The following is an 8,799-nucleotide window of genomic DNA, read 5'->3' on the forward strand; positions in this document are numbered from 1 at the left end:
ATGAACTCTCGCCTTCTTCCTTGCTACAATAAAATTCTGCAAGGGGAAAAGAAAGGAGGATACAGAGGAGAGAGATACAGAGCATGCAACAACTCTAGCAGCAAGCAACGTCGACTTGTGGATCAAAAGTCTGCTTGAGCTTAGGTAGAAGCTACTAGTCGTAGGTTGTTTTTCCTTGCTTGCAGCCCTTCTTTTGCTAGTTGGTGGCAGTGCTATTGTATGCTTGGCTGGTGCTAGCCTTTTGTTCCATCGACCAAGTCGGGGCCGCTTTGTGAGTTGGCTTGTGGAAGCTGTCTTGAGCTTGCTAAATAGTGTCACGACTGTGGCAACTGAGTAGCGTTTGCTAGGTCTATGGTGATGAATGACGTCTCTCAAAGCTCTGCTTTCATTCTTGTTGTGGAAGTCAAACGTCATAGATTGTACCCTGAATCTTACTTAGAATAGGAACCATAAGCCTTTCAAAAATCATTACTCACTAATGAAATCCTTTCTAAGAACTTGAAGAAAGGACGATCACTAAAATGAGCATAACGCTCTCGCCATAGCTTGGAATGACAAGCTTTCTGAAGCAAATCGAAGAGGAGAAGGGCTCTATAAGAAGAGCTAGAAGAGTGATGAATGTTCCTCAAAGAGAGGGCTTGTGCCTTGACTAAAGCAAGGGCTTAGACACCCTCTCATGAAAAAATCTCTCACAAAGATCTCACAAAGCTTGGAGATGGGAATGCCTCATAAAAAGAGGGCTTGGTGCCTTGAGAAGAAGCAAGGTCTTGGGAGCACCTGATGCTCTGATACTATGATAAAGTGGGGAGTGAGGAGAGAGAGATATATATATATATAGCGAGAGGAGTGCACATGATATAGCTACTTGTACACTAAGTTGTATTGATCATAATCGTGAATATATACATGAGAACCCCTTACAGTTAGGATTAGAGTTTGTCCCTAAGGCCCGTATGGTATGGTGCAATTTACACCATCCTCAACACTAGTCATGCAGATCTCATCCTATCACTGATGCAGCATCCTCACAGCAAGATCCTATGGACAGTACTCGAAGGGCACCGTTAGCGGACAGTACTCAAAGGAGTTGTAGATTGTTGGCCATCTCCATCAGCTTGTTGTCCATGCTTCGTAGAGCCTCTGTAGAAGGCCCCAGCGGAAACAACTTGCACTTGGAAGGCTATTCACAGCATGCCATAGCCAATGTGCAGGTTGACAAGCTGAACCTGCATATTGGTAATGGTCATATCAAAGATGACTTGAGGTGACAAATTTAAGCTTCCAACATGGGGAAGAGCTATTTTGAGATGACAGATAAAAGCCAAGGAAGTGGGGGGGTGATTCGAATTTCAAGCAAACTTCATGATCTGACGAGATCACTTTTCAATCGACACCCACAAATAAAGCATAATTCATACCATTAGATAATTTGAAAATCAAGGTAAGATTGTGACAAGTGGCTTCATGAGGGATCAGAAAAGGAAAGCTTCCCTCTACGCTGCCTACTGTAAAATACAAGCGAGTAGAAGTACTCATGAGCACTACCCTTAGACAGATGAGTTGATCTGGGAAGAGAGAGAGAGAGAGAGAGAGAGAGAGAGAGAGAGAGAGAGACGTCACTCAGAGTAGAAAGTGTAAGACGTGGCCTAAAATAACTTGAGGGACACTTTTTTGTAAGGAGAGCACTACCTGTAGGGAAGTGCTACAAGCAGTGCTAATAAAGTCACAAAGAAAGGGGCAACTAGTTACAAATATAAGAAGGCATCATAAACCAAAGAAGAGAGATAGAGAGAGAGCTATTCTTCTTCTCTCTCTCTCTCTCTCTCTCTCTCTCTCTCTCTCACTCACACACACACACACACACACACTTTTTGTGCCTATATAGAACTCTCTCTCTCTCTCTCTCTCTCTCTCTCTCTCTCTCTCTCTCTCACACACACACACACACACACACACACACACACCCCTTTATTAAAAAAGACACCAACACAACCCCTATAGAATGCCCTTTCCCCTATAGTATCCCCTCTTTCAATAGATCATTACTAGCATTGGGGACATGAGGGACACATAGCTTTGTCAGCTTTAGCCTTTTAAATATGTGAAAAAACATTTTCGGTGAAACTTCACCTCCACCAACTCGAAGGTTTGGTGTAAGATCTATGATGTTTTTTTCTCGAACAAAAGGACATATCAACTTTGCATCCTTTCTTTTGGCATTAGAGGGAACTATATGCTGTGGATGGCTCTTGTCTGTAAAATCGGAGAAGCTGCAGAGAGTGGGTTGTGGGGTGTGTGTTGCACATACTCTTGAGACGCATCGGCAGACATGGTAATAGGCATTGATGACCTAGTTGTAGGGACGGAAGAAGACTGAAGCGCAGATATGACTGAAGGGGTAGACGTGCACCTGCACAGCGACAAAGAGCCTTGTGAGTTCTTGATTTTTCTCCCAAGCGCCTAAGATTCCCGATGTCAAGACCCCACCTCCACCCTTGGGTCTCTTACTCGTTCAAGACATCTCTAACATGAGAGAGCACCCCCGTTCTATAACATCATTAAGAAACCAAAGAGAGGGATCGAGGGCTTTTGAGAAAAGCAAGGATGCGAAGTTGTTATGTCCTTTTGTACCACCAAACCTTCAAGTTGGTGGAGGTAAAGTTTCATCAAGAAGTGTTTTGAATAGATCACTACTAACATCGGGCAGATGAACGACTGTCTATGGGACAGAATATGGTGTTGTTTCCATGTTCATGCAGGTAGCTGCCCTAACCATGGATGTAGCAAACCATATCCATCGAGCGGAGACGAGCTGTACTGAGGAAGTTCTCTCTCATGTAAATATTTCATGTTGAGTCGTGCATTAAGCAATGCGACCTTAGAAGCCAGCAATTACGTGATCGCTTCTCGCTCCAGCCCCCTCTATCAGAGATCTGCCACAAAATTCTGTCATTCTCACTCCTCACTCGTTGGTTCAGCACTGCAAGTCTGTTTTTATCCTCTTTGCGAATGTGTTGATAATAAGTCAGATGCGGCAGACTAGTCAGAAATTTAGGGCTGGATAGCCTGGATGAGAGGAGTGGGTTCCATTGTTTATCAGTCCATTCGATTTTCGTAAGGTACAATTCCAGTTGCTCTGATCGAAGCAACTTAAGGGAAGAGTTCCTTGTAGGTGTAGAACCTGCATTCTAAATCCGTCAGTTACTGTCGACTCCAGACTTAACTATTGCCGCGGCAATTGGCTGAAGCTTGCTGGTTGATGAAACCCTTTCGGAGCCATTATCTCAGCTATGTTGTTCAGTTAGATCTCTTTAAGGTCGCCTCTGATTTTGTCCTTGTTACATCTTGGTACCCAACGTGTGCATTGTTTGGGTGGAACTTTTGGATATGCTAGACCACTTAGCACATTGTGTAAAAAGGAAAGGATGGATGATGCATTTTGCATTCTCAACTCAATGCCGCAGGAGGGAATCCTGCACTGCCTTCTGGATGCATGCAGGAGAAGGAAAGACTTGGCAGCGGTCAGGCAAGTTGATAATCTGGTGGTAAACAGTGGATTGGATTCAAATTTCTTTTGGGGAGACCATTTTATCCGCTTGTTTGCCTCGTGCGGGAGTTTGTTGGAAGCAAACAAAGTATTCTCCAAGGTTCTAAAACCAAGTTTATACACTTGGAATGCGATCATTTCAGCACAAATTAAGATTGGCAGGGCAGGAGCGCTCTCGACCTCTATCATCAAATGCAGTTGGAGGGCATAAAACCAGACAGAGTTAGCTTCTTGTGGGCCTTAAAAGCGTGTAACCATATAGGAGACATTGGTCAGGGTCGGCGAGTATATGACGGAATTATGAGGGCTGGACTTTTATCAGACCAAGTCATTGGAAACTCCTTGATTGACATGTTTGCAAAATGTGGTAGCTTAGAAGAGGCATGTGAAGTATTTGACACATTGCATAACCGAGACGTGGTATCGTGGGGTGCGATGATTGCAGGCTATGTTCAGCATGGATACAATGTTCATGCTTTGAAGATTTTCAAGAAAATGCAGCATGAGGGAGTAAAGCCTGATAGAGTGATATTTGTGTGTCTCTTGAAAGCATGTGGTGGCCTTGGGGCGATACAGCAAGGCAGACTTATATTGACATTTTTGTTAAATGTGGGAGCCTGGAAGAGGCAGGAAAAGTGTTTGATGTGATGCCAATGCGAAATGTGGTGTCCTGGGGTGCAATTATCGGTGGGTTTGCCAACCGTGGGTATGGTTTTAATGTCTTTGAACTTTATAAGAAAATGCAAGAGGAGGGTATACATGCTGACAGAGTTATTTTTTTATGCATCTTGAAAGCATGTGGGAGCATTGGTGCATTATGGCAGGGCCAACGGATACATGCGGACATAGATGTGGTGCTTGGAAGTGCCATTGTGGATATGTATGGTAAGTGTGGGAGTCTGGAAGAGGCCTACGAAGCATTACTGGGTTTGCCTAGTCGAAATGTGGTATCATGGGGTGCAATGTTTGCGGGATGTGCGATGCATGGAAAATGTAGGTTGGCTGGCCAATGTCTCCATGAGATGCAACAACAAGGCTGAGGCCAGACCATATGATTTTCACTCATATTCTCACATCCTGCAGCCATGCAGGGCTATTCAAAGAAGCTTGTTGCTATTTCAGATACATGATACTTTATAAAGGTGTCATGCCAAGTATTGAGCACTACACCTGCATGGTTGATCATCTTGGCCGGGCAGGTTACTTGGATGAGGCGGCAGATTTACTTCACGCAATGCCAATGATACCAGATGTTATTGTGTGAAGGTCTCTACTTGGTGGTTGCAAAATATACCACAATGTAGAGCTAGCAAGGCGATGCTTTGTTGAAGTGATGCGATTGGATGCAGAATATGTGCTAGTGCACCAAAGAAGCTGGGGAAGGCCTGGATTGAGGTCAACGGCAAGGTTCATGAATTTGTTGTCGGAGACAAAGATCACTCCCAAATTAGTGAGATCGATGCAAAACTTAATGGATTAAACAAAATCACTGGATACATGCCGCAAATGGACTTGGTGCTGGAGCCAATGATAGAGGAGGATAACCAGGGGGCCTAGTGTAAAGAAAGATTGAATATTGGCTCACCAAAGCAAATCCAAAAACGGTTGGAACTGAGAAAATAGGAGTTACTGCATTGTGGGCTCTTCTTCTAAATGGAGTGTGAATAGTCGACCATTTCAGCCTTCATTTTGACTGAGTCTGTCTTTTGGAGCTCTGACAGTGACCCGGTATGAATGCTGTTGCACAACGGTGCTGATGCACGTTTGGTGCCCATGCATGTTTGGGTGTGTATATATGAGAACATACGTTCATACAACACAATGGTCTGCACCTGCCTCTGGGTGCTGTTGACATCGGTGGGAATGTCGAAGTAGCTTACCTCTGCTATACATGATGGAATTGATGGCATTTAGCTTTCTGGATGATCACCATGAGGTTTAAAACCATGTTATATACATGCTGAGTTTTGGTGTCTTGTCTAGATAATTTCAGTGATACAGAACAAAGTGTGTGGAGTGGCGCCCCTTCATAAGGAGGCACTCATATGAGGGTACACCTATCGTAAAGAAGCATGGGTTGTTAACCTCTATACAGGTCTTTTGAATGATGAGCTACATCAGGATCCCTCATGAAGGGTCACGTCTTCTTGCAGACAGTTGTACGGTGTCCTTGAGGGGCAGAGACTCATCCCATGGTTTCACAGGCATTCATTGGTGTGGTGAATGACTTCTCGGTGATTCTGTTTTTGACCGTTTGAGGGCCCTTGGAAAGGGGTTTAAGTCAGAACAGGTGACGCTGAAAAGCTTATCTTTGAAAGGAGATCATAATGAATATCGGAGGGAGTTACAATTCAAACTGCTTCACTTGTCCTGTAACTCTCCTGCAAGCTTCTTTGCAGGAATGTCAAATCCTATGCATCAAGCGCCCATTTTGTAAAGCTAGATTGCAATGAGAAATGAGGCATAATGAACCTGAAATTCAACAAGGCCTATTTAGATAGAGACAAGAGCTACGCAGAAAAGCCTTCAAGAGGCTCAGAAGCTGTGCAGACAAGGCAGAACAGCCTATGACTATGATAGCCAGCAAAGCAGTCGGTACAGAGCAGCACCAAATATTCAAACACCAGGAGCCTGCAAAACAAACACAAGCACCAAGGGAAAGACAAGCTGCAAGAAACACTCACACAAGCACATGCATCTAGAAGACTAGAATTTAGCAGCCAAGAGCCAACCAAAGGCTTAGAGAAATAAAACCAAGCTCTTGAGCAAAGACACAACCCCCCATGCAACGTCTGAATGAAAGCAAAGAGCTCAACACAAAACTACATACGAACATGACTACACAACTCGCCTTAGCTCAATGACAATTTGCGCTTACCCTCGTGCGGTTTGCTACACATTGGCCTTGGTTTCCTTTGGTTATAGGTGCTCAGGGGTTTGTCAACAAGGGGTGTGTTGGAGGTGGTAGCCTTCACCCCTCGGCATGGTTAATTGAAGAGGGGGCTTGCGTGTTGTCGACACGTGGCAATTTGATGGGAAACAATTACATATGCATTGGTGCCTCCTTGGGGGGATTGAATATAAAAGACTTGTTTGAACCCTCTCTCATCCCTCCCGGGATTTTTTGGGAGGAGAGAGAGGCTCCAACTTGGCTATGGGGCGGCATTGGAACCCCACACCCGAGGCTAACACATGGTGTGCTCTACGTGCCAACAAACATAGCCTCTCTGCAATCTCAAATCTTCAAAATCGTGGAGATTTTTCCATACATAAATTGAAGTCGCAAATTACTTCCACTGCTCATCTTCATTTAATCCATTCAAAGCTGCATACACTAAGTTATCATCGTCTTGTTCTACTCCAATAGATCCCAAAGCATCGCAATCTTTGTTATTCTTAGCGCATAGTAATTCACTGAGACTTTTCTTCTTCTTGATATTATTGAGATCCATTTTTAGTTGTTTCTTCTTGGCCTTTGTGTTACTGTTGTAAATATTTTCCAATGTTTCCCATGCATCATGTGTATTCTCCAAGTCTTGTATATGGAAAATCATGCAATTTGTTACATTTGCATAAAATACATGCATTTCATTCCAATCTTCCCAATCCTTGAGAGTTAATCTGCAGAAATGTCTCCTTCAAGGAGTGTTGGTTGCTCTATATCTATGCTTACATAACCTCAAAGACATTTGCCTTGCAAATTTTGAAATTTCCATGGTTGATAAATGGTCTTAGTCAACTTCTTGATGTCAATTTTCTCACCCATTTTCTCAACCAAAAACTTTATGTAGCAAGTACCAAAAAATAATGCAACGCAATCTCACTGTTCACACCAATTGCCTTAATATGTGCATGAAATTTCTCTAAAAGGGAATAACATGTGCAAATATGGAAAAATTGAGTTGAAGTCATCACAACGCATTCTAGGACCCTTGTGCTAGTACATATACCCCTCCTTGAGTTATAGTGATTCCCTTGTGTTTGTCTTGAATACTACTCTTTTGAGCATACAAAGTGCATATCTAGTAATAATAGTGTATTTGAGGTAGTCAAAATGAATAAGTATCTCAAATAATTGCAACACAATATAGGCCCTTATGACAAATCTAAGAGCCCCTCCTTGCATTATCGTGACTTTTCTAGCACTTCTTCTGGAGACTATAACTTTTGCTCCCGACCTTGGATCGAGGTGATCTAAACAAAAAGTTGTAGTGCTCAATCTTCTCTAAAATTTTATTTTGACAACTGATTTAAGGTTCAACATGTATCTTTAGTTTTCAACCATGATTTTTGAAGGTCTCTAGCGGTTGTACCCTTCCTTCGGCCTTTTGATATAGAGTTTATTTTGATGTAGAGTGATCTTCAAACTTCAAAATACAACAGAGAGCCCTGTTTAGCCTAAAAAATGCAACCCATCCTTCTTTTGAGGGATGCAATTGCTTGAGACATGAAAATCCTCTCAACACTCTGCACTATCTGTGGATTTGAGCTTTCAACAATCCACAATGTATGCAGATTTGAGCTTTCAATACTCTGCACATTGACTGTGGATGGGATGTCATCCTTGATAGTACCAGTGGACAAAATACCAATCTCCGTAACAAATATGGACAAAATGTTGTACTCTTGAATCAGGAAAACATGCAACATTCACTCGTGTTAGGCCTCTCATCGTGTTGGCTCTAATACCATGGAAAAAAGCACACAACTTTAATACAATGAAAGAAAAAAACAGTAATGCAGTAGAAGAGGAGGATCTTGATCTCTACAATCACACAAGTATACATACAAAATAGGAGTTCTTCATTCACATTTGAGGTGGATGAACATACAACTCTCGACTACACTTTAGTTTCTCAACAATGGTTCCTTTACCCAAACAATATCTCCACTACATTTCCTCTACTCTACAAATAATACTAGAGCACTAACTATATGGTTGGTTGAGTCTTTGTCTTAAGGCTATGGCAATCATGCTACAACACCCTAATCTATCATGCCAATGTCCATAAGGACCACTTCACAAGTGGACGATCATGTGGTGAGCTTGCTATTGCAATAAGAGAGGAGAGAGAGGGGGGTGGGGGGGAGGGGAGAGATTTAAAATGTAATATTAAAAGAAGAGGGGGGCATTTTAATTTATATAAATAGATGGTGGGGAGGGCTTCTTGGGCCACGACTTCTCTTGAGGGGAGGGGGGGAGAGAAGAGAGGAGAGAGAGGGAGGGGGAGGTTGAGGGGGAGAGAGAGAGA

The 8,799-nt window shown here is 43.0% G+C and overlaps 1 pseudogene; it reads left to right on the forward strand.

The window, feature by feature from the left end:
• Window positions 1-3,455: 3,455 nt before the first annotated feature.
• On the forward strand, window positions 3,456-5,968 carry LOC147894624 (pentatricopeptide repeat-containing protein At2g13600-like; annotated as a pseudogene).
• The last annotated feature ends 2,831 nt before the right edge of the window (window positions 5,969-8,799 follow it).

This window comes from Dipteris shenzhenensis, chromosome 14 (genome assembly GCF_047967505.1).
Source record: "Dipteris shenzhenensis isolate YYH24624 ecotype China chromosome 14, Dip_SZ_1.0, whole genome shotgun sequence".
Classification (NCBI taxonomy): Eukaryota; Viridiplantae; Streptophyta; class Polypodiopsida; order Gleicheniales; family Dipteridaceae; genus Dipteris; species Dipteris shenzhenensis.